This window comes from Prionailurus bengalensis, chromosome B3, assembly GCF_016509475.1.
Source record: "Prionailurus bengalensis isolate Pbe53 chromosome B3, Fcat_Pben_1.1_paternal_pri, whole genome shotgun sequence".
NCBI classification, from domain to species: Eukaryota; Metazoa; Chordata; class Mammalia; order Carnivora; family Felidae; genus Prionailurus; species Prionailurus bengalensis.
The window spans coordinates 47347003-47374306 of NC_057355.1; the positions used below are offsets into that span (position 1 = coordinate 47347003).

At 43.7% G+C, this 27304-nt stretch overlaps 1 protein-coding gene and 1 long non-coding RNA gene across 5 annotated transcripts in view; one reads left to right on the forward strand and one right to left on the reverse strand.

The window, feature by feature from the left end:
• The window catches only part of CGNL1 (cingulin like 1), a 161246-nt gene that overhangs the window by 128203 nt on the left and 5739 nt on the right, over nt 1-27304 (reverse strand). The window lies entirely within an intron of this gene.
• LOC122468595 lies at nt 20186-25508 on the forward strand. The gene is made up of 3 exons (XR_006293284.1): nt 20186-20954; nt 21639-21788; nt 25223-25508. It is a non-coding gene; the product is annotated as an uncharacterized LOC122468595 (long non-coding RNA).

A 27304-nucleotide genomic window follows, 5' to 3' on the forward strand; every position in this document is an offset into this window, starting at 1 on the left:
TCTAGTAGTTTTTTCAAACCAAACAACATTTTATTGGGACTTGTTTCTCTACATTTTTCTCATAAGAAAAACAACTCCCTGGCTAGACCCAACTTACCATCATGCCTACTCTTGTTATAGTAGCTTCCAATTGTCCAACAGTACAAAAGGTCCCAGGACCATTTGATCCTTTCCTCAAGCTGCTAAGCACAGGACAAAACATTAATGCCAACCCCACCGGGAAGCTGGGAAGCTTCCTAGATTCTTCCTCTCCCTCAGGTACCACACCAGTTAATGACTGCTTCTTGTTGACCCTGCCTCCCAGAACATCTCAGCCATTCGTCATGCTGGCTCCATGGCTTTCCATGAGCTTGCCTGGCAACCCCTCCTCTCCTCAGGCCTCACCTTCCCTGACTCCCCCGGACCACGTTTCCTGTCTTCTGACCCCCTCAACCCCTCCCCACACATGTGCCAGTGCTGCCCAGGCCCACTCACTGGGACTGCCCTATCTCTTCTCTACCTCCCATCACAGACTGTGGGCTCCTGGAGGGCAGGGCTGCCCCGTAATCTCTTCAGCATTCAATCCCGAATGGCCTTCAGTGAATGCACACACCACAGGGAGGAGGAGGCCAAATGGCAATCTCAAGAGTATTCCCCTCATGAAAGAGGAGCCAAAAGGTCCTGTGCTGACCCCTGGGAAAGGGCATAGTCTTTGGAAGTTTAGCCCTCGAAACACTGCCCAAACTTTGCTTTGGGGCTTCAAGTCACATTTCTGAATAACTGATTCTTTGAGTCCAAAGGGAGCAACCGGGCACTCCTCATATGAAGAAAAAGATTTACCTCCTAGCGAGGCATTTGGGACCAAGGTCTCCATCAAAGGAAAGGAGTCCAGCTTATGAATGTATTTGTTCATCATCCCTGACATCTGGGGCCCCAAGGAAAGCTAACTCTCTTTTCCCTTTACCAGAATAAACACATAATAGGGTGTGACCCACCCTCCACTGCTTTTGGGAAACGACTTCTTGGAACTGTTTTCTTTCTGAGCATCCCACCTGCTATAAGACTTCGGCAGCACATGGATATTTAACCAGGTCACTTAACTTCCACCCCACCCTCTCAGCTCCATGCCTCTTGAAGATACTAAACAGAGTAATAATATTTTCATACATGGGAACAAACTGTCTGAATTCCTTTTTTGAACTTCAAAATTCAAACATCATCAAAAGGGGACTGCTGTTTTCAGTAGCAAAAAGGCTACATGTTATTCTAATGAACTTTCTGATAAGAAATCCAATCCACACTAGACCTACTTTTCACAATTACTTCCCTGACGATGATTTTGCATGTTAAGACTAAAAGCAATTCAGAAAATAAAGCCAGTGAGAAATCCACCCCCCCCCCCTTCATATTTGCTAAAAACAAAGAAAAAAGCAGAGCCAGGCATCAGGGAAGTTTCAGCAAGTCAAGACCTCCCATAAATGCTAAAACTTAGCTCTTGCTGCCATAACAAATGTATTAAAACTCCTCGTGTATACAGAAAGCTTTTTAAAAGTGTTTTTCATGTTTATTTATTTTTGAGAGACAGAGAGAGAGCATATGAGCGAGCGAGCAAGCAAGCAGGGGAGGGGCAGAGACAGGAGACACAGAATCCAAAGCAGGCTCTAGGCTCTGAGCTGTTGGCACAGAGCCTGATGCAGGGATCGAACTCACAGACAACAAGATCCTGACCTGAGATGAAGTTGGACGCTTAACCGTCTAAGCCACTCAGGCACCCCCAGAAAGCTTTTTTAGGAGCCCACCTCCAAAGAGCAGAGGCAGATGACACAGCTTTGTCATCAGTAGTCAGATGGTTCAACCACAACTGATACCAACTCTACCCCCATGAGGTAACAAAAAACTCACATCAAAGAAACAGATGGCCCGGGGCGCCTGGGTGGCTCGGTCGGTTGGGCGTCCGACTTCGGCTCAGGTCATGATCTCACGGTCCGAGGGTTCGAGCCCCGCGTCGGGCTCTGTGCTGACAGCTCAGAGCCTGGAGCCTGTTTCGGATTCTGTGTCTCCCTCTCTCTGTGACCCTCCCCCGTTCATACTCTGTCTCTCTCTGTCTCAAAAATAAATAAACGTTAAAAAAAAAAAGAAAGAAAGAAACAGATGGCCCAACCTTCCATGTGGCCTGTGAACTGACCAGAAACAAGACAACAAATTCTAGTATCATTCAGTAAGCACTAAGTTACTATTTCATAAGTAGTCAACATTTTGATAAACAAATGAATGCAAGGAAAAGCATTTATTTCAGAATGTATTCAGAGCACAGCACTATCGGTAACTCTGGCCATTAGTTCAGTATGCATACTAATACCTTTCTGGATTTACACAGCATACTCCTGTGACCTTCTTACCACACTCTCGTGTGTTTGGTCAACATTTTCAAACACATTTTGAACCAGCAGGCACGTGGTTTCCTGAGGTACTCGCTCCAGCTTGTTGTTCCCACCTTCAGTGCCCTTTGTTACTCCCCGCTCCTCTTCTGTGTCACTAAGCCACTGCCACTCTCAGTGGCTACAGAACAAGTCCATAGCAAGTCCTGTGCTTTCTGTAAGCCCACAGAAAGTTCTAGGTTGTCCACTTCCTTCGTTCTCAAAACCCTGCACTGGCTTCCCATGGCCATCACAATAAAAGCCTTAAGATGACCTGTGAAATCCAGCAGGTTCTGCGTCCCCAACCCCACTACCTCTTAGAACAGTCTCCCATCCGCATTTCCCCTTGCTGCTCCCAGAACACACTTTAGGGCCATAAGGCCCCCATCTCCTTTTCCCAATGCTCTTCCCCTAGGATAGCCATGCTCAAGACTTTCCGTCCAGCCTCAACTTCTTGTTGGCCATCTCATAGGAAAGATGATCCCCATAAAGTAGGATTTTCCACCATCCCCCACCCACCTTACCTCACCAAATTGTTATTCTGAGCTCTTATCACCCACTGATATGCCTTTGTGTGTTTACTGGCATCTCCTCCAGTAGATCTCCCCCACCGAAACACAAGTTACCAAGAGTAGGATCTGTACTTTGCGATCCTTTGATAAAGATACCACCACCTATCCTCTAGGGTTAATGTAGGGTCTGGCACTTAGTTGTAAACATAGCAGTTGGTAAGCATCTGTATTGAACGAATAAAAGGCATTTGTCTTAAATGTAAATTGCAGCCCCACACAGTTAAATAAAGCCAACACCTTTTGAGAGCTTTTGCGTCTTCTCTAAACCCTGGGGAAGGGGGCAGAGTCTGGGCTGAGGAAGGCAAACATGGAAGAAGCACAGAAAAAGATTAATAAAGCACCTTTTCAGAGGTCCCCATCCTTTCTCCCCTCCCCACACACTCTTAAACAATAGAAAAGAATTGAAGATTGTACAGAACAAAGCTAAGAATGCTGCAGAAAACAGAAAACCTATCACAGAGTCCAAGCAGGAAGATTTAGAAAGACAAAGCCTTACCCGGGAGCAGGAAAAACAAAGATCACAGCTCCCAAATCAGAAGCAGGGCCAAACGGCAACCCAAAGTCAGTGACACAGGTAAGTGTGAGAAATGAGGTGAGTATGAGAAAGATGGTCCAGCCCAGGGATGGTGGAAGCAGTGATGTTGATGTCACCACTGACACTGGAGGCCAGGAGAAGGGCGAAGTAAACAAGAGAGCCATCAACATTGACACAGCACTTTACAGTTCAGAAAGCATCAACACCACATGACTGTATTGAGCACAGAAAAAGACAGTGAGACGGGCTGCACAGTTTTACAGGTAAGGAAACTGAGGCTCAGAAAAGTCCAGTGATTTCTCATCTGAGATCACAGAGCAAGCAAGGAGAGGTGGAACTTCAGTGTCTTAGGGGTCTGAGGACTCTCAGCTCTTTAACCCTTTAACCCAGATAAACTCCATTCTTGAGTCCCCTTCTCAACGTGATTACTAGGACTTACTTCAGCCACATTACACTAACAACTATTTATTCAAAAGCAGGATGTCCCTCCTGCATTCCTCCAGGGATTGATTCCAAGACCTCTTGACTTGAAAGAAATTTGGTCTTCTCTAAGCCTTCTTCAGGTGCTTGAAAGCTTAAGAGACCAGAGAAGTCAAACCCAGACTTCTAAGACCATTGACTCAGGCTCCACAAAACCACAGCCAAGAGTAACAACTATAGAAGAACTGAACAAAACTGCTACTAGAAGCATTTCTCTGTGAAAATGCACCATCTGCAAAAACTTGCAGAGGGCCCAGATTTTCCAGTAAGTCCTTCAAAATACCCCTACCATAGCTCTCATAGAAACCCAGTGTCTGAAAATCCAGAATAGTTCCTCAGATTTATTAGAACTGAATTCTTTCCTTGAACACATATCGCATGCTATTAAAAAAGAAAAATTGCCAACATCCATAAACCCATGAAGATGCTGTTCTGCTTTCGTCACTAGCTGGCGGATGTAAAAATTAAAAAGGACCAAAGGGGATGTGCCCTGGAGTTTCAAGAGGTCCAAAGCTGGGCCCCTCCAAACTGAGCAGGCAGAAATGCTGCAGAGCTCCCAGGTGCTGGGCATGGCTGGTAAGGACAAGCAAACGGCACCTTGAAAAAGCATTGAGGGGGGAAAGACATGTCTAACCATCTAAATGAACACCTCAGATTGCACTGGAAGCAGATGAGAAGTCAAGGCTGCCAGCTGAGCCCTGGTCCAGGGCACTCCCTGGGCAGCAAACCCATCTCAGCTCTGGGAGCCAACCAGAGCCATAAGAGGCCCCCTTTCCTCCATGGAAGCCTCCTCAGAAGTGCAGGGGATAGGTCACTGGGCTCTGGTCTGTGCATCTGTCTTCTAGAAAGGCTGGGAGGGGTGCCCTTCTCCAGGGGAAAAGTCAACACAAGGATAGAGAGGGGTATCTCTCTAGACATGGGCTCAAAAACTTACTGGCCCTTTTCTCAGGCTGTTTCTTTTCCTTCTGTGCAACATCACCTCCATCTATTTAGATTGAGTATTTGCCAGCTCGCCTCCAGCCAGCCAGATGTTGCCTTTCAAGGATTGCATATTTCTATAATTATTTCCAGGAGAAGCAAACACTCTTGAGCCACTAGGGTTTGCCACAGAATTCACTTTTTCCCACAAAGGGTGTGGGTCTTCCTCTGCGCCCTGCTCTCAGTGGGCAAACCGAGATGGGTGGGCCATCCAAATCAATGCAGTCAATGAAACCTGTTTTGAAATAAACTCCTTGGTATCGGTGAAGAGTTGATTCATCTCCCAGCTTTTGCTTTTAAGTCTCGGTTTTTTTAACCCCATATTTCTTGGAAAGGAGCTTTACTGTTGAGGAAGAGTTTTAAACACACTCCCATTAGGCCATACTTGCAAAAACAGTACCATTTTCTTAGCAGCACAGTCTTGGCCCCCATGCTTCCAGGAAACCAGCATGTTGTCCTGGCCTCGAAGGGGCGTGTCAGCCTGGCTGACAAAGCTCAGCATGAGTCAGGAGCAACTTGGTCTGGCCAAGACCACCTCTGAGGTTGCCACTGAGAAGGCAGACCCCCTTGTCAGTAGCTGGCAATGAGGGCCCCTTAATAGTCGCTTTCAAAAGAGTCCCCTGACATCAAGTTCCTGGCCGGCACTGTGGAAGAACAGCCTCCAAATGATAGCAAAAGATTCCATGGTGGCCTTTTCTGACATCATTTGAAAACCACCTTCAATTTCTTCTGTAGATTCAGAAAAGTGCCCAGCCCTTAGATTTTCATTTGAAATAATGTATGCATGCAGTTGCAATTTCAAAGGCCCACTATCTGCTGCCTTGTCAAAATATTTAAGCGTGTGGCCTAAAGCCCTGTACAGAGGACTGTGAACGACCTTCCTGGTGGTTGGGACAGAACAAACAAAAGGTCCCTATGAGTAATTTAATCTAACATAAGAAAGGCAGAGGTGAGAGCAGCTGGAGCCTTCAGTACCACTGGGCGTTTAACTTGTTAAATACTTATGGAGCACCTACTATGCGCAAGCCACCTAGAGGTGTGGAAGACATACTGTCAAGCCTCCACCCAGCAGGAGTATCAGTGAGGTTAGGTTTAGCTGTTCATGATCAAAAACACAAAATAACTTTGGCTTAACCAGCAAGAACGAAGTGTGGAGGTAAGCACTCCAGGGGTGGTATCACGGCTCCAGGGTCCTTGGGGATCCAGACTCCTCCTTTCTTTGTGCTCTACTTAGAGTATGGCTTCCAACTCCACCATTACATCATGATCCAAGATGGCTAATGGATTTTAGCCGTTGTGTCCATGTCCCAAGCAGTAGGTAGGAAGACACAGAAAAAGCAAAAGGATGCACTGTCTACACAAGTCAGTCTCTGGAACCTTCCATAAGCCCCACACATAACACTTCACCTTTCAGTTACTAAAGCTGAAGTCCCTGGCCCATAGCCATGTGAAAGGGAGGCTGGGAAATAGAATCTTTTAGCTTGGCACATTATTACACCCTAGAAAATTATCAGGTATTTTGGTTACCAAAGAAGAAGAGAATAGACACTGGATGTAAAATTAGCAGCCTTTGCCACAGAATGCAGAAAAAGAGAATTTGAAGATGAGACAATGTGGAGCTCTATTAAGTTCAGAGAAGAGTTGATGAAGATGCCTAATAAAATCAATATTCCAGACCACCCACCTTTGAAATGAACACGTTTCGTGGAACATGAAAACTGATAAGGAAACTTCTTAGGCATTCTATAACTGTGGCACCATCAGAATCACTTGCGAGTTTTTTTTTAACAATACAAGTCTCCCAGACCCCTTTTGGAAATTCTGATGGATGGATTAGAGTTGAGGCCTAACATTCTGCACGTGCGCACGCGCGCACACATGCAACCCAGGTAATTCTCCTGATGGGTCGTCTGATTCTAAAACAATGACTTCATCCAAACCCTCACTTAAAACATGAGGACACAATTTAAAAATCATGGGGTTTGTCCCACATCCCTCTTAGTTGTCAGAACCAACACTAGAATCCAGGTGTCTTCACTCATAATCGTCTTACCGGAAGTCATTGCTCTGAGGAACTTGAATTTGGGCCTCCTGACTCCTCAATACAAATAATCTGACCATGTAGTCAGACTATCTACATCTTCTGGCTGAAGGGTCTTAGTTTCCAAGCTAAATCCAATCTCCATCTAAATTATCCTTAGGTACCCACCCACAAACGTGGCACAACCAACCATCTGTTGAATCCCTACCCCTGCAGCTGGACCGAACATGGGCAAGGGGCACCTGGGTGGCTCAGACAGCTAAGCGTCCAACTTCAGCTCAGGTCATGATCTCATGGTTTATGAGTTCGAGCCCCAGTGCTGACCGCTCAGAGCCTGGAGCCTGTTTTGGATTCTGTGTCTCCCCGTCTCTCAGCCCCTCCCCCTGCTCATGCTCTGTCTCTCAATAATAAATAATTGTTAAAAAAAAATTAAACATAAACAACAACAACATGTGTTGCCATGCTACCTAACGGGGGGAGCATACAGAGTGATTTTAAAAAGGCTATATGTATCTAAGTATGTGTGTATGGATGTGTCTACATATCTACACCTGTATCCCCCTTCTCTGAGATCTCAAAGACCCTGAAGAAGGAGGCAAGAGGGATTACCCAAGGATAGAGGCTGGAAATGATCCATATTTCAGTCAGCATCTGAACACAATCTTTTCCTCTGTTGGGGAATTCCTCATGTACACAGGAGAACTGAAGTGAGGCAGAGACCACAACTAACTGGTAGAGGTGAAAAGGCCAAATTCTCATCTCTGCTGCCACAAGGTGGGCCTGTGTCCCCAGTGCAGCATGGCCCTGGTGGCATGTCCTACTCAGAGCATGCCTGTGGCCCTACGTACCCAGCTTCCCTGGACCATTTCCATAGTCTGGTTCCCACTTTCCCAGCAATTTCGTGAGCCTCACGGTATCTGAGCTCTAAAAGGACTAGCTTCTATTCACAATTAAGATCTGTGCTTGATGTCCTCATGGAAACAGGGAGGCCTCCATTCCCCAAAGGTTATCCACTTCAGGGTAAATGGATAACCTGAAATGGTGAGAAGGACGGTGGTGATCTAGGAAGACCCTCAGGCCAGGCTAGAAAGTGCCACACACAGAAACCAGAGGGCACAGGAGGGATCTGCTTCTGGTCGAAGACGAGCATCTCCCCTGGCATCTTCTCTTTCTTCCATTCTTCCCTCCTCCTTTTCCAGGCTCTACTTGCCTCTCTTCTTGACAGAGGCATTTCTCCTACTTCTTGCCTCTTGCATCCAATAAATAAAGGCCTCTCTTTGGACTAAAAACTGAAACGCAAAAATACCTCATCTGACACTTCTGATTCACAATTTGCACTCTGAAAACACCAGGAAATACACAGAAACAGTCTTTGATAAAAGAGTAAATTGGTACATTGTTTTGTACCATTGTTACCTAAACAAGAGTAAATTGGTACACACTTACGGCAGACAGCACCAAAATTGAAATGTATACACCATCTGATCCAGCAATTCTACTTCTAGTAATTAACCTTAAACAGAAGAATTACACAAACACAATCCTAAGTGTGTAAATACTTGTATACAAATAACTCAAATTTCCATTAATAGGAAGCTGGCTAAATTTTTATATATCCACATTGCATAATACCAGAAAGCTATTAAAAAAATTTTTTATATACAGCCATGGAAAGTATCATGATACATTGTTTTTAAAAAGTATCAGGATAATGTATATACAGATATCTATATATAATATATATAAACATATATATTATATATATAACTGTATATATATGTTATATAGAGAGTAGCCTCATTTCTGTAAAATAACATTTATAAAGTTACATGAAAATCTAAAAAGAGCTTACCAAATTCTTTTATTTATTTATTTATTTATTTTTAATTTTTTTTTTCAACGCTTTTTTTTAACGCTTTTTTTTATTTTTTGGGACAGAGAGAGACAGAGCATGAACGGGGGAGGGGCAGAGAGAGAGGGAGACACAGAATCGAAACAGGCTCCAGGCTCCGAGCCATCAGCCCAGAGCCTGACATGGGGCTCGAACTCACGGACCGCGAGATCGTGACCTGGCTGAAGTCGGACGCTTAACCGACTGCGCCACCCAGGCGCCCCGAGCTTACCAAATTCTTAAAGAGCTGTTATGCCTAGAGGTGATAAAATGAGTCCCTTTGAATTTATTTTTGATGTTTATTTATGTTTGAGAGAGAGAGAGAGAGAGTGTGTGTGAGTGGGAGGGGCAAAGAATGAGGGAGACACAGAATGTGAAGCAGGCTCCAGGCCCTGAGCTGTCAGCACAAAGCCCGACGCAGGGAACTCACGGACCTCAAGATTATGACCTGAGCCGCAGTCGGACACTCAACCAACCGAGCCACCCAGGCACCCTGGGACCCTCTGAATTTAAATCACACATTTCTGTAGTGCTTCCATTTTGATTACAAACAAGTCATTATTACTGTCAAGAAATAAAGATAAATAAATAAAAACAGAAACGGCCTTTGAGCATGCAAAACAGTGGTGCTGGGAAATGACTGTTTCCTTTTTAGGCAACATGTGGTCTCGGACCCAGCACCCAATACATAACATAGTTCATTGTCAGCTTCCTTCTTTTCTTCTTACACACAACCCTACACAGTTGGAAATCACAATCCCTAGTCCAAAGCCAAGGAGAAGTAATGACACAGAAGCGTGAGCCGCTCTGGAAGCAAACAAGGTGTCAGCTATAGAAGATGACAGAAGAACCACAAAAAGCAGTCATATGAACTAGAAGCACAGTAATTTCCACAAGTATCTAACATAGGAACAAGGAGACTTATGCATCTAGAGCCTCTAAAGAGAGCTCCACATGAAAGTAGCCCGTGTCCAGACAGATGGAAGGATAAAGAAGTGGTATACATACAATGGAATATTACTCAGCCACAAAAAAGAATGAGATCTTGGGGCACCTGGGTGGCTCAGTCGATTAAGCGCCTGACTCTTGATCTCACAGTAAATGAGACTGAGCCCTGCATCAGGCTCTGCGCTGACAGTGCGGGCCCTGCTTGGCATTCTCTCACTCTCCCTCTTTCTCTGCCCCTGTCCTGCTCACGCACTCTAAATAAACAAACATTAAAAAAAACCCACAAGAATGAGATATTGCTATTAGCAACAACATGGACAGATCTAGTGAGTATTATGCTAAGTGAAATAGGTCAGTCAGAGAAAGACAAACACCACATGATTTCACTCCTCTGTGGAATCTAAAAAACAAACAAAAAACCGGATTCTTAAATACAACAAACTGGTGGTTGTCAGAGAAGAGGTGGAAGGGGGTAGATGAAATAGATAAAGGTGATAAAGAAGTACAAACTTCCAGTTATAAAATACGTCATGGAGATGAAAAGTACAGCACAGGGAATACAGTCAATAATCCAGTAATAACATACGGTGACAGATAGGAACCACATCTATCATGGTGAACACCAAGTAGTGCACAAAACTGTTGAATCACTACGTTGTATTATACACTTGAAATTAATAATAACATTGTATGGTAATTGTACTTCAGTAAAAAATTAAAGTCTAAAAAACCTATCTCCACATGATAAATAAGACTAATAAGAACAGTAGGGACACGTGGATGGCGCAGTCGGTTAAACGTCCGACTTTGGCTCAGGTCATGATTCGCAGTTCATGAGTTCGAGCCCCACTTCAGGCTCTATGCTGACAGCTTGGAGCCTGGAGCCTGCTTCAGATTCTGTGTCTCCCTCTCTCTCTGCCCCTCCCCTGCGTGCGTTCTGTCTGTCTCTCCCTTCCACCCCCCAGAAAATAAAAAAAACATTAAAAAAAAAAAAAAGAATGCAAATGGTAATTTTAATTAGTATCTAGGTTTTAGTAATTCTGGGAAATGTGTCCCTGTTGAAATTTCAATTATAAAGCTAAATATTTAGTCTTACCCTTTAAATAAATAAGCTTCAGAAATCAGGAAAATGAACTAATGTGAAATACCTAATTGTCCAACATGTCCAAAATTAAGCTATTATTTTTATTTAGGTTGTACTGTCTGAATAAAGTTTAATGAATTCTGGCTTTTGTTTGTAAAGACCATGAGAGTAGATATTCACTATTCTTAAAAAAAAATTTTTTTTTTTTAACTTGAGTACAGTTGACACAATGTTACATTAGTTTCAGGTGTACAACTTAGTGATCTGACAAGTATATACAAAATATTTATCGCTCTTCAAAGTTATTCCCCAACACACCCAAAATTAACTTAGGCCCACATGAGAGAACTTTACCCTAGGCCAGCCATCCTCAACGGAAAGATCCCATACCCTCTGCTCTTGAAAGAAAACCAAGAGGTCTCTACTGATTGTCATGAAAATATAAAGTACATTCAGGATTATAAGACTGTAGATTTCTGGTCTATCTTTTTTTCTATCCTCCCCCCACCCCCACCAAAGCATTTTTATTGGCAACAAAAATTAGTCCTGGGTATTCAGGAGATTACGCATGGCTTCAAATAACAAGGTTCCATTTGGCAAAAAAAAACCTAACCAATGAAAACTTCAGCCAATAATGCAAATTATTCAAATATAGATTTTAATTAGGATTTTGAGATTAGATTTAATGTTGAAAAACAATGGCATTAGCTTTAATGCATTTGAAGGAAACAGGACAGTTGTTAAAATATGAAGCCTACACACCAAAATAATGAAGTAATCTCCATGCAAAGTGGTGCTCCCTATGTGTTAATATTCACGTGGGTTAAAACAATAGGAGTATGTGCACTTTTGCGGCTGGGCAAACAACCTGCCAGTGTAATTAGAGTCCATTTACACTGGGACATGAGCCTAGTTTTCCAGCACGCTCAGTTACAAGGTGTGAAATAAGACTTATTTTTCAAACATGCTGTATATCAGACGGCTGCTGTGTGGGTTACACTTTCTCACAGCACTCAAGTCCACTCTGGACGCATCATCACTTCCATCAGCACAGAGTCCAGGGCGCGGCAAATACATAACAAATGCTGGCTTCCTTTCCTTTTTCCTTCTTCCTCCAAATAAAACAGGAAAATGGAAATATGAGGTACATTTATACTATCATTAGCCCTCTATTTTTGGGCATTCCATTTGTGCTTTCTTGTTTCATTATATAGGCACCCAAAGTATCCCCGTTAACAGTATCTTGCTTGCACAAAACTCCAATTTTGTATTTAGCGTGCATATACATACATATACACAGTGAGAAAAAAAAATACACCCAAATATTAACACCTATGTATCTTGATGGCAGAACTAAAGTTTTTATTTTTCATCTCATACTTTGCTGTGATTTTCCAAATGTTTTACAATATGCATCTATTGATTAAAAACCAAATTTGATGGCACAAAAATAGACACATAGACCAATGGAATAGAATAGAAACCCCAGAACTAGACCCACAAACGTATGGCCAACTCATCTTTGACAAAGCAGGAAAGAACATCCAATGGAAAAAAGACAGCCTCTTTAACAAATGGTGCTGGGAGAACTGGACAGCAACATGCAGAAGGTTGAAACTAGACCACTTTCTCACACCATTCATAAAAATAAACTCAAAATGGATAAAGGACCTAAATGTGAGACAGGAAACCATCAAAACCTTAGAGGAGAAAGCAGGAAAAGACCTCTCTGACCTCAGCCGTAGCAATCTCTTACTCGACACATCCCCAAAGGCAAGGGAATTAAAAGCAAAAGTGAATTACTGGGACCTTATGAAGATAAAAAGCTTCTGCACAGCAAAGGAAACAACCAACCAACGGAATGGGAAAAGATATTCGCAAATGACATATCGGACAAAGGGCTAGTATCCAAAATCTATAAAGAGCTCACCAAACTCCACACCCGAAAAACAAATAACCCAGTGAAGAAATGGGCAGAAAACATGAATAGACACTTCTCTAAAGAAGACATCCGGATGGCCAACAGGCACATGAAAAGATGTTCAGCGTCGCTCCTTATCAGGGAAATACAAATCAAAACCACACTCAGGTATCACCTCACGCCAGTCAGAGTGGCCAAAATGAACAAATCAGGAGACTATAGATGCTGGAGAGGATGTGGACAAACGGGAACCCTCTTGCACTGTTGGTGGGAATGCAAATTGGTGCAGCCGCTCTGGAAAGCAGTGTGGAGGTTCCTCAGAAAATTAAAAATAGACCTACCCTATGACCCAGCAATAGCACTGCTAGGAATTTATCCAAGGGATACAGGAGTACTGATGCATAGGGGCACTTGTACCCCAATGTTCATAGCAGCACTCTCAACAATAGCCAAATTATGGAAAGAGCCTAAATGTCCATCAACTGATGAATGGATAAAGAAATTGTGGTTTATATACACAATGGAATATTACGTGGCAATGAGAAAAAATGAAATATGGCCTTTTGTAGCAACGTGGATGGAACTGGAGAGTGTGATCCTAAGTGAAATAAGCCATACAGAGAAAGACAGGTACCATATGGTTTCACTCTTATGTGGATCCTGAGAAACTTAACAGGAACCCATGGGGGAGGGGAAGGAAAAAAAAAAAAAAAAGAGGTTAGAGTGGGAGACAGCCAAAGCATAAGAGACTGTTTAAAACTGAGAACAAACTGAGGGTTGATGGGGGGTGGGAGGGAGAGGAGGGTGGGTGATGGGTATTGAGGAGGGCACCTTTTGGGATGAGCACTGGGTGTTGTATGGAAACCAATTGGTCAATAAATTTCATATATATATATAAAAATAAAAATAAAAAATAAAGTAGAATTACTGTGCTGAAAAAAAAATAAAATAAAAAAAATAAAAAATAAAAACCAAATTTGATACAACACGGTTCCACTACACACTCACAAGAACAACTAAAGGGAAGATGACGCACAATACCAAGCACGGATACTGCAGCCACTGTGCTAGGTACAAACATCAACTGGTAAAACCACTCTGGAAAACTGTTTCACAGTATCAACCGCAGTTCCAGACACATGAAGATCCAGCAATTCTGCTCCTTTATACCCAAAGAATCTACAAGCAGAGGGGCACCTGGCTGGCTAAGTCAGTAGAGCGTGTGACTCTTGTTCACTGAGTTGTGAGTTCAAGCACCACATTGGGTATAGAGATAACTTAAAAAAGAGAAAGAAAGAAAGAAAGAAAGAAAGAAAGAAAGAAAGAAAGAAAGAAAGAAAGAAAGAGCGAACAAACATGCATACATATACTGATTAAGACTTTTAATTATAGCCAAGAAATGCAAACAACTCAAAAGTCGATCAACAGTAGGGTAGACAAATCAATTACTGAGGTACAGTCATAGAGGGAGAAATGTAGCCATATATTAAACCATAAGAAGAAATTACTGCCACCTGCAAATCCATGGATGAATGTCAACATAATGTTGAATGAAAAAAGCCAGACACAACTGAGTACACACTACATGAATATGATTCCATTTCTTTTTTTAATTTTTTTTAACGTTTTTATTTATTTTTGAGACAGAGAGACAGAGCATGAACAGGGGAGGGTCAGAAAGAGAGGGAGACACAGAATCGGAAGCAGGCTCCAGGCTCTGAGCCATCAGCCCAGAGCCCGACGCGGGGCTCGAACTCACAGACCGCGAGATTGTGACCTGAGCTGAAGTCGGACGCTTAACCGACTGAGCCACCCAGGCGCCCCTCCATTTCTATGAAGTTCAAGAACAGTCAAATTTTACCTACAGTGATAGAAAGAGGACGGTGGTTATCTTTGTTGAGGAATGGTAAGTGGGAGGGAAGAGCAAACTTCTATTAAAAACTATACACTTATGGGAGAGGGACCAAGATGGCGGAATAGCATGGAAGGTTTTGCATCTCTCATCCCAGGAATGCAGTCAGATCAACACTAAACCATCTTGCACACCTAGAAAAACTATACACTTATGGGGCTCCTGGGTGGCTCTGTTAGTTGAGCGTCCAACTTTTGATTTCAGCTCAGGTCTTGATCCCAGGGTCCTGAGATTAAGCCCCGACTCAAGCTCTGCACTGGGTGTGGAGCCTGCTTAAGAGTCTCTCTGTCTCTCATTTTCTCTCTCTCTGCCCTGCCCCCACTTGTGTTCTCTTGCTGTCTCTATCAAGTAACAAACAAAAAAAAAACTATACACTTAATGATTGCTACGCTTTTCTACTTAAAAACAAAAAAAAAAAAAAACAAAAAAAAAAAAAACAGTTTGCACCATAGCTGTAACCACATACTACCCATATGGCCTGGGACAAACTCTTCACCTCACTAAGCTGCAGTGTCTACTGTAAATGGGGACAGACCATCACCTCCTTGATGGGAATGCAAAGGGAATTCAACTAGGCAATGCACAAGGCAAGGGCCCAACATACAACAACCATAGCAGGGGCAGACGTCTCCTGAGGTCTTCCCAGGTGCCAGGCACTGCCCTTGGCTTTAAGTTCTTCAACACTTTGCGATCACATCTCCCCCAGGAGGGGCTCCTTACCTATCGCTAACTCAGGGCCAGAGCGCAGGCTGTGACCTGGGCATTCAGAAGTCATCTGTGTAGAACACCAACCTCAGCATTTATTTCAAGAAGGGTGAATCACTAGTTATGCTGCTGCTGAAGTTTCAAAGAAAGAAAGAAAGCTGGCAGGAGACACACATCAGGACTAAATACAGACCATTGAAGAGAAAAATGACTTCAGCTTCTGAAAGCAGTAGCTGCTTTCTGCAGGAGGAGAAAGAATATTTTATTCCAGGGGAATCATTCATTTTAAATTGAGGACTCCTTTGGGAACTGAAAGAGCTCATCTTTCTTCCCTAAGAAAAGAGGAGACAAGTAGCTCTCTAAAGTTTCTCATGTTGATTAGCTAAATTTACTGTCCTTCAATGTATGTCAGAGTTACAACTGAAATAATTTATAAAGTATATGCTTACTGTGGAAAGTAACTTAAAACGTGGATTGTGAAACAAGGGGCTCAGATTAAATTATTTCAGTTAAATGAAACACTGTAAACACTAATAGAAAAGCCTGTGATTTACAAGATGAACTGGTAGATTTAGGAATGACTCAAATCTCATGATTTTTGCTTCAATTAATTTTTAATTTGCTTTCAACGAAGTCAAGACAGATGATCCAGTTTTGAACATAGCCCCACTATTTACTAAGTGCATCACCTTGCATGAGTTACTCCATCTCTCTCTGCCTGTTTCAACTGTAAAAACGGGATAATAATAGGGTTACTCTAAGGACTAAATGAATTCATAGGCATTATGTGCTTAAAACAGTGCCAAGCGCTATCACTATCATTATTTTTTATATTTCCTGATGCAGATGCAGATTTCACCTGAAATTATCAAATTTAGGGGTACCTGGGTGGCTCAGTCGGCTGAGCATCCAAGTCTTCATTTCAGCTCAGGCCAGGTCATGATCTCACAGTTCCCAACTTCAAGCCCTGCATCAGGCCCTGTGCTCATAGGGCAGAGTCTGCTTGGGATTCTCTCTCTGTCCCTCCCAATGCTCATCCTTGTGCTCATTCTCTCTCACACAAAATAAATAAATAAAACTTAAAAAAATTACAAAATAAGTAAATAAAAAAATAAAAATAAATTTCAAAAATAAAATTATCAAATTTAGGGGTGGCCTGCCTGGCTCAGTAGGTTACCGCATGTGATTCTCGATCTCAGGGTCACAAGTTCAAGCCCCACATTGGGTGTAGAGATTACTCAAAAATAATAAAATAATCAAATTTAATCACAGAATTCACAGATATTAGACTGTCTGAAAACCGGAGGAAGATGTATACAAAAATTATGTGAGGTGAGCATAAACATTTAGGTTTACAGGTATATATACATGCACACAAACTTTTTCTCTTTCCCTCCTTCCTCCCTTCTTTCCTCCTATACCCTCCTTCCCTTCCCTCTACCTCCTCATTCTCCTTCCTCCCTTCCTTCCTCTCTCTCTCTCTCATAAGTAATTTAAATCAGGCCCACTCTAGAACATAATGTACCAGCAATCTTAGGATCTTTTGATCCCAAAACGATCCCAACAAAGATGTGAAATACTACTCTTCTTCCAAATATTTCTAAGGACCCATTACAAAAACACTCTGAAAAGGTATATTTGCTTCTTTTATTTCAAAGGCAGCCTGGAAATTTCCACAGCACATTTGAACCACAAAGTTTATGGTGTTCAAACATGGACTCTTTTCAATCTCAGCAGAAGAGGCCTACTAAAATTTTACATTTTCCTCCAATTGTGAGTGCAGAAAGCTTTTCATTTTGTTCCAAAGGAAATGATCTTACCACAGCTCAATGGGTATCTTTATTGTCTGAATAAAGTGGGCATCCGGTGGCCATTACAGAGAGCTAAATGCTAAAACCCAAGGGTATAAAAGTTAAAAGCAACTTAATGGAAATGTCAGTTACAACATTCTTTCTTTGATTTACAAGAATCAAATTCAGAAAGCGCCCTCTAGCAAAGGAATTATGAAGAATATCAGCACAAAGTAATGGTGTCACCTTACTGCCCCTCCCCCCACCCTAATATAAAGACTTTTTAATGATCATATGCCTTTGCTTTTCCACACGGAAGAGAATCCTACTTGAAAATACTATTACATATCATTGTCTCATTTCACTGATAAGCATATTCACACTTTTCTACAATACTGGCCAAACAAAAAACTCTATTTCACTACTGTTATCTAGTTTCTTCCTATTATCAGAATGACATAATTAATTTTTTGATTTGTTAGTGTGGGGTACCAAAGGGCCTTAATTTGCTTTAAAAAAATAATTGCTCAATCTAGGCCATCTAGGTATCTCTCCATTGAAGCCACAACTATCAACACAGCTAACACATGCTGGTGGTTCCCCTCTTTGCCCTTACCTTAGTTGTAAAAATCTTATTCAGCTTTATTATTCAGAACTTGGCACAGCAGGTTTCAGTTTAAGATGGATGATGAACAGAAAGTTGCATACTCTGATTTTTAGCAATGAATTAGATTCTGGAAGCTCAAGGAAATAGAGGATACAGCAGCCATATTTTATTTGCAAAATAAATTTCCAGCAGAATCGACTTTCTTGCTGACTTGAGCTAAGTTGGGTTCTGGCACCTCATAAAGTTGCTCTGGGTCTTGATCTAAATATTCATTCATTCTTCAAATGTGTATTTGAATCTACTATGTGTAAGACAATGTGCAGTATACCAAGGAAGATTTTTAAAAAATGACTGTTTCACTCCTGGACTTTTTTCCTTCTCAACTTCCCTTCAGGCCAATTACACAGTCAAGTGGCCCTCCCATTCCTCATAACGCCCATGTTAGAACCCTGGTTTCCTCTCTTTAAGCTCCTGTACACACTAAGAAAACACCTATCATTTTCTTTTCTATTTTAAAGGTAATACATACAGTGATTTTTTATAAAATTCAAACAGTCAAGAAAGACTGTTGAAATGGCAAAGAAACATTCCTTCCCAGCCATACCAATCCCATAACCAATAACCATGTTTCTTGGGACTGTTTACAGAAATTTATCTTTGCCAACCAAGAATTAAGACTTTTTAAAAACAAACATGGGATCTGAGGATACATACTAATTTGTACCTTGCTGGGGGGGGGGGGGGACTTCATGGTATATTTTGTGAATTTTTCCTTATCAGTATTTACAGATCTGCCCAATGACTGGAAGATATTTAGGTTATTTCCAGTGTTTTGTTATCATAATGCTGCAATGAATATCTTGGTATGCTTGCCAGAACACTTATGCAGGTATAAGATACATTCTTAACAGCGGAAGGACTGAGTTAGAATATATACATTCTTAATTTTGAAAGAGAATGCTGTGGCCAACACTAGAGGTTACCTACAACTGCCCCTTTCCTCCTGGCCAGCAAAGCTCCAGTTTTGTCCCCTCTCCTCCCAGTACTCATGTGCTTCAGGGAAGGCTGGGCCTCTAACCCAGAGACTGGTCTAAGCAAAACATGGGAGCCACCTCTCCCATGCAAGTCATTGGTTCAGGTGTGGGCATCTGACCTAGTTTGGCCAAAGGGGCTATGGAAGTTCTGCAGGGAGCTTCTGGAAGAGGCATTCTCCGCTTTGCTCTTTTCCTGCCTCTGGACATCACTGTATATGAGGATACAGGCTGGAGCAGGAGCAGCAGCCACATGAGGGCCATGGGGAGACAAGCTTGAGGACAAATGCCAAATACTGAAGCTGGCACAGAGAAAAGAGACAATGCATCTGGGTCTTCTATTAATTCATGCCCAAAATGTCCTAGCTTTGAACTTCTGGTTTACATGAGATAATACATATCCTTATTATTTCAACCACTTTTAATTGGGTTTTATTTACCAGCTGGTGAAAGAATCCCCATTGCCAAAGTGCTCTCCAAAAAGAAGTCCACTGGATTTATAATCCCACCCATGGCACATATGAGTGCTTTGTCTCCTCACACCCTTGGCTTCACAGGGTTTTAGTCCCCACCTGTTCTCAGTGCATTTTCACTTAATGGCCAGAGTCTTTTTTCCCTCGGAGAGCCTGACAGCTCTTCACGAAAAAAGACACACTGCAAACAAGTAACACAAGGGCTGTCTACTCTTAACCAACATTTCATTCTGCGCCTCCCAAGGCACTGCACTTTGGCACAAGGCTCACCTGACTCCTTCAGAAAGGAGACACTGTCACATACGGTATACAGGATATGCTGTAATGCCTTAAAGCCAGTCACCATTCTCTTTCTGGGCCAAACAGTCATAGGTGTGTGGAAGGACAAACCCTAGACTGCAAACTGGATGACCTAGTTTGGATCCACTTGAAGAGAAGTCACCCAACCCTCCTGAGGCCTGTTTCTTCACATACAAAAGGAGGACTCTGGAAACTAAGGCCCAGGGTCCTTATAAGAATAGGGACCATGGGGCACCTGGGTAGCTTAGTCAGTTAAGCTTCTGATTCTTGATATCGGCTCAGGTTGTGACCTCGTAGCTGTGAGATCGAGCCTCACATCGGGCTCCGCCCTGAGTGTGCAGCCTGGTTAAGATTCTCTCCCCCCGGGGCGCCTAGGTGGCTCAGTTTGTTAAGTGTCCGACTTCAGCTCAGGTCATGATCTCTCGGTTTATGAGTTCGAGCCCCGCATCGGGCTCTCTGCTGACAGCTCAGAGCCTGGAGCCTGTAAAAAAAAAAAAAAAAAAGATTCTCTCCCCTAAACCTCTCTGCCCCACCCCCATTTGCACACATGTGCTCTCTCGCTCTCTCCAAATAAACATTAAAAAAAGTAAACATGGGGCAGCATGCATGAAGGCCCTGATGATAAAGAGTGTGACTATTAAAGGTGGGATTTAGGCTCACTCCCAAAGACCAATGCTGAGGAGGGACCTTGCAAAGGGTAAGTCAAACCCCCAGTCTCCCTGGATACTTTGGTCCTTTGTCCTCTTTGCTCTACCTGTCACTCTCCTGCCATCACAGTGGGCACCTGTCAGGTCATAACTACTGACCAAAGAGAAACCCAGCTCATCACTTCTGCCCCTCCCACAGATAAGCAGAACCCCCAGGACCACCATCACTGTGAATGAACATGAAGTGATGTTTGGCTAGCCAAGAGTCAGTGCACGTCAGGCTAATTTATGATAATTACCAAGCCATCGGCTGGTACCTGGACAAACTGTCTATGATTCTTCACCCCGCTGGCCTAGGTTCCACAAGTTCCCAAAAGGCTGTTCTTCCAGATCCTCCAGTGCCTCACTCCCCTGTAATGGGGTGATATGTCCACCATCCTTGCCATGTGACTTTGCAGTACCTCCCCCTAGAACAGACCAAGCATGCCTCCCCACCAGACTGATGTTGGGTTTAGCCGTGGGTTGGCTAATGGAATGTTGGTAGAACATTTGGTAGTTAGGAGCCAAAGTCTTAAGAGCCATCACACGTTTCCACTCGACATCTTCTGCTGGAGTGAGCTGCCATGCGATGAACCTGTACTAGGTAACTGCTCCCCCTTCAGCCCTGGCCCCAGAGTAAGCACATGTGGAACAGACTTGAAGCCAAATGAAAGCCTGACCCAGTCAAGGCCAGCCTAGGTCGACCTAACCACACCTAATCAAGAGGAGCAAGTGGGAAAATACATGTTTGTGGTTGTGACACCTTGAGATCTGGGGTTGTCACCCAGGACTATTATGCAGCAAAAACTCACATAACCACTGTTAACACCAAAAACAATGATTTGTGCTTAAAGAGATCTTACTTCATTAACCAAACACACATAAAGCAGCTCTCTACATGCGGCATCATCCTACTCCACAGGGAGCTGAGATCAGAAAGTACAAAGGCAACTCATTCCTACAAGTACCTTTTTAGTCTAGCAAAACCCCAAGGTTCCTAATCCTATTGGGGTCGAGGGGTCTCTGTTAACAAAGCTTCTATTCATTTCATTCATTTATTGTCCTGGATTAAATCACAGGAGGGATGAAATCCAACATTTATGCATCTAAGTGATCCTATTTGTACATTTACTGATGGTGCAATCTACTTTCTTCTACAAATGTACTATTTAATTAAAAGACAGAAATGAGAAGTTATTTTTTAAAAGACAGAAAAAACTCGACTTATTTTTTAATGAACTCCTCGGTTCTATCAATTTTCACTTATTCATTCAACATCTATTTACAGAGCACCTGTGGCCTCCTTAGCCCAAGCAAGCTCCAAATCCCAATGGAAAGCTCAGGCCTCTCCCGAAGGACCCAGGACCTCAGAAACTCTGAGCTGCTCTCCTCAACGCTTTAATCTCTTCTTGCTGAAGCCGCCCACCCTATTACTAAGGTCAGAACAAGGGAATACACCACCCCCTTTCAGCCCAGTCCTCTCTGGTGAGCTGGTTTACATCTCCGAGCTGCTTCAGGTCTGTCCAATCTTCTACCGGTCTGGCTGAAGGGGGAGGGAGGGACAGGATAGAGTCAAGATTGTCTGGATCAATGACAAGCTACAAATCTGGCCCAGGCCTCCACCTGGAAATCTAAAGCAAAGGATATTATTAAAGTCACAGGTTAAGGATCACTCACTCCACAGCTTCTCATTTAGAAACCCACAGTGCTGTTCAATGTAAACACTTCCCAAGAATGCTTTAAAACAGAGGGAGGTTTTTATTAACCAACTTAATTGAGGGCCACTTCTCATTGTGGAAAGCTTTTAAACAGAGGAATAAAAAGGGCCTGGTAGGTGTTTTCCAGACACTTGTTTTTAAAACCTGCCACCCTGTCCCGGGGAAATGAAGCTCAACTCAAGGCCTGGGTGCACACTCCTGCTGCTAATTGTTCAACAGAAACAAAATACCCGTTAAGACCTTACTCCCCAGCAGAACTGAGGACCCGGCTGGGCCCTTCATTCCAATATTCATTTCAAGGGCCATTAGAATCACTGGAAAAGTGGACAAAATAAGGCTGGCTAAAATGGGCCAAAATAAATGAAGAAAAACATCTCAAAGCTTGCCAACAGGACATGACTTGTGAAGAGAACAGGCCAATGAAACTGAGGCTGGGGCTGCTCTCCAAAAAGACCAGGTCAACAGGCATGAAGCGGTGGTCACTGCTGCGACGCATGGATACGCCTGGAAAGCACAATGTTAAGTCCGAGAAGTCAGCCACGAAGGCCACAAACGGTAGCATTCCATTTAAACAAAATGTCTAGGACAGTCAACTCCACAGAGACAGAGAGGAAACCAGGGTCGTAGGGCCTGGGAGGGAGGGAGGGAGGGGGTCGCAGGGACCATGTGAAGTGACTGCTCTATGGGACACGGCTTCCCTCCGGGCGGATGAAAAAGTTCTGGAGTTAGTGGACATGGTTGCTCAACGCTAGAAAGGTACTTGATGCCACTTAAAATTTAAATTGCTTCAAGTTACAGGGGTAAAAATGGCCGAGCTAATGTTGTGTGTATTTCACTACAATGAAAAGTTACAAGATACCAGGAACTCCAGAGAAAACCTTCTTCAGTTCCTAACCCAGGGGCAATCCCTTCCTCACCTGAGAAAAATGACACTTGCAGCAGGCCAAAATGATACATAGTATTATTTTATTAAGACCGCATCTACTGGGCTAAACTTCCCATGCACACCGCACACTCAAGGCCAAGTCACTTCCCCTACGCCTACCCTCAGGTGGGTGGTGGTGGTACCGGCAGCCTCATTTCACAGGCGAGGAAACCAGGCGCGAGCAGGTCAAGCTTACCCAGGGTCACAGAACAAAGAAGGGAAAAGCCAAAGGGTGAAGCCACAGGTGGGGCGACCAAGTAGTTCACACCTACACACACGCTCACAACCACGAATCACACGCTATGCCGCAGGAATGTTTTCTGGGCCTAGTTTACCACCTGGCCAGCAGCACAGCATTCTTTGGCTACTGAGCCCTAATCCTTTGTGGTGCCACATACTGAGTGGCCACTTAGGAGCAGAGTTCTCTGAAAAACGCGACCAAAAGGTCTGCCTGAGGAGCCATACCACACCTTCACGCACGTGGGGCTGTTTCTACATGTGCACAGTTATTTTCGTTAGTCCTGGAGCAACATAAGATAAGAGGGTCACCTGCCCTCTTTTACGGAAAAGAAAAGCAAGCCTCCCCAGGTCTGTAGCTGACCTTAGGCCACACACAGGTAGCAGGAGCCCGGCTTCTACGCCAGGGCCCCACTCTGCTGTCTGCCTTCAGGGCCCGGGGTTTAACTATCCAGAGAGGTTAAGGGTTTTAGCATATTAGTTATTTGTATGTAAATGTATATGTATTATTTATATGTAAATAGATGCAAGCAATTACAAATGAAGTTGGGAACCCCTTAGCAGAGAGGAAAGTAGCTATTTCTCACACTTCAGGGGCACCTGTGGGGTAACAGAGAAACATCAGTAAAAGGTTAATTTCCATTCCTTCCTCCCTACTTAAGAAAAGAGGGCTCTTTGTCACTGGTCCTGTGTCCCTTTATCCCTTTGATAAGAATGTTTTTAAAAACAGCCACCGCTCTGGGGCGCCTGGGTGGCGCAGTCGGTTAAGCGTCCGACTTCAGCCAGGTCACGATCTCGCGGTCCGTGAGTTCGAGCCCCGCGTCAGGCTCTGGGCTGATGGCTCAGAGCCTGGAGCCTGTTTCCGATTCTGTGTCTCCCTCTCTCTCTGCCCCTCCCCCGTTCATGCTCTGTCTCTCTGTCCCAAAAATAAATAAACGTTGAAAAAAAAAAAAAAAAAACAGCCACCGCTGTTAGAGGTCCCAACTTGCCAGGTTCTTAGCTTGGCATAACTGACATTTCGGGCCAGGTAATTCTTTGTCGTGGGGGCTGTCCTGTGTGCTTTGGGGTGTTTAGTAGCATCCCTGGACTCTGTCCACTAGACGCCCGTAGCCACCGCCACCCCCCAGTCATGACAGCCCAGAAAGTCCCCAGAGATTGCCAAACATCCCCTGTGGGGCCCTATTTGAGAACCAAACTCTATAGGGTGGCTCAGTAGGTTAAGTGGTTAAGTGTCTAACTTCACCCTGTCAGGTCATGATCTCACAGTTCGTGGGTTCCAGCCCCACATCAGGCTCTGTGCTGACAGCTCAGAGCCTGGAGCCTGCATCAGATTCTGTGTCTCCCTCTCTCTCCCTGCCCCTCCCCCGCTCGTGCTTGCCTGTGCTCTCTCTCAAAAATAAATAAACGTTAAAAAAAATTCTAGTGTCAAAGAGATGTGGCCCTAACAACTCTACGAGGCAGGCACTTGTAACGACCCCATTTTATAGGCAAGGAAACAAATCCAAAATCCAAAAGGAAGCTGCCAGAACTCCACACTCCTAGCGAAGGGCAGCCGTGGCTCCCAACCCAAGTAGGAGAAACCCCAATACTCTCACCCCGTGGTGTGGAGACAGAACGAGGATACAAGGCACAGAGCTACTTGCTATGTGTATTTAAATGTGAGCCTGCGTCTTGCCCTAGGAAAAGGGATGGTAGGCCTGAACCCTCCTGTTATTTGGTGCTCCACCCCAAAGAAAATAGTCTCTGCTGCCTCTGCTGAGAAGAGCAGTCCCAACAGTGTCTGAGAGTCTCAAGGACCTCTTTACTCACAAAATAACCCGCAAGGGTTAGGGTTAGGAAGAGGCAAGCCCTGCAAATAATAAATGCTTGAAGCATAAACATAAGATCCTGGCCATGGGAACTTGAAATACATTTTTTAAATGTGTTTTCAGAAATTCTGATTACTTTTATGAAACACTGCCCCACGCTCACTCATGTTTCTTTTCTGTTTAGAAACCGCTACAGCTGCTACAGATAGAAGAAACACAGGGACATCACGTTATGAAAGGCCAACTGACTTCCATCCTTCCTTTCGTGAAATTTCACCAAGCACCCACCTGCTACTAGATCCAAGGATACAAAGCCAGTGGAGAGCCCCCCTCCTCTTTATAGGGTTGTTCACAGGTTTGTGGGAGTTGAGCAGGTACGCAAAGAGCTCCGATGGTGTTCTGTGAGATAAAGGCCTCTGCAAGCAAGCCTTTTTTGGTCAAAGAAATGAAGAGCCAGTGTGGAAACCAGATGTCTGGGTCTGAAGAGGCCATCTCAGTCATTAGTAGCACAGCAAAGGGCCACACTAGTTTGAACCCTGGATCCTACTATCTGGTAGGTGCACAACTTTGACAACTTACCCAGTTTCTCATGGCCTTGTTTCCCGCACCTGTAAAATGGGTTTATGGTAGCACTTGTTTCCTAGAGTTGTTATATTAAGAGCCTCTCAGGCAAGGCTGGCAGTAAGTACTCTAGGATGATTTGCTGCAATCATGAGAATTAACTCATCTAGGGCAGGTCTCTGGAGAAATCTGAAGCCCGCCCTGCCCTCTCTCTTCTGTCTACCACCCAGCTGCCTCTCACCCAAGAAGCTGGACTCACTGCAGGGACCCAGTCCTGTAATGAGAGGCAGTCATGTCCTGAGCAGGCCAGACACCAGGGAACCAGTGGCTTTAATCCCTCCCCACTCCCCATTTGCCCTCTTCCTCCTCCTCACCCTATACCCTCACCACCCCCACCTAACGCCCCCCCCCTCAAAAAAAAAAATTCACAGGTGGCCCAGGGCAACATAGACAAGGCTAAGTTGATCTGCCTACATCTGGAACAAAGGAGATAGACCCCCAAACCAGAAAATTACAAGTAAAAGAAACCTCCAATTTGGTAAAATCCACCCTGCAGTCTCTTTGCAAATTACTCTCTTATCTCTCGCTCCATTCTTTCTCTATCAGTTCCTCTCCAGCTCCTAAAGCTTCCACTGTAATCACATGCTTAGTAAACTTTTCAGGTTTTTGATATTAGATTAGGGCAAGGAGAGAGGCTAATCGACTTTTCAGCTGTTGCTGTGTAATTCTGAGTAAGTCACTGTTTTTAATAAGGAGGGTAAAAATCTCAGAGGCAAAAATCTTTTTTTTAAAAAAGTGATCAAGGATATATATTGACTCATAGAATATACTAGAACTCTTCATGGCTTTGAGAGCTGGGCCATTTATTTTTCCTTTCAAATGAAGTCCAAAGAGGTCAGCTGTTTAGAGTCTGAAACTCTGAGCTGGAATCCCCAAACTCCCACGGGGTACTTGACTCCAGACCTCACCAGGTCCCTCACCTGGAAAAACAGGACTAAAAACACTGATGTCACAGGGTCCCAGAGAGGCATCCTGGTCAAGGCAGGTCCTCTCCTTCGTATGGACTACACAGATTTGCAAGGAAAAACAGAAGGCCTGTTTCAAACACCATAAAATACAAGGACAGACAGCCAGGGAAAGTCAAAGGTAAAAACCAAAAGAATTATTAAAGCCAAAACTAGAAAATCTTGGCCACCTTGCCTCAATCCTGAGATTAAGGCAAGATAAGCAACAGTGAAAGATTATTAATACTGGGGCTTTGTAGTTCTTTAGGGGAAAAAAAAAAAAAAAACACCACTACATATTAACAACCTGAACCACTATGTACTCTACCTAAGGCGAGCAGAAATGCCTGTGATTGGGTGGCAGGGAATAAGCTCCTCCCTATAAACAGGCTGCCAGCCAGGCTGGCAGAAATTATCCATGCTCATGACGAACACCCTGTGCACTCTAATCCCAAACACGCTAACTCCATGACGACCCTCCACTGAGTGTTCTCTGGAGCTGATCCTTCTCAGTTGAAATGCTGAGCTAGAATCCAATGCAGTAACGAACCCACACTCACTAACCCTGTTTTAAATGCATCTTTACTAATTATAGTCGCATAGGGCCTTGAAGCCCTTACTACCTGTAATTTTAGAAGCTGGAGATAATTACTGCCCAGCAAAGTTTAGTTTTTGTCGAAAGTACCACATAAATAAGAATT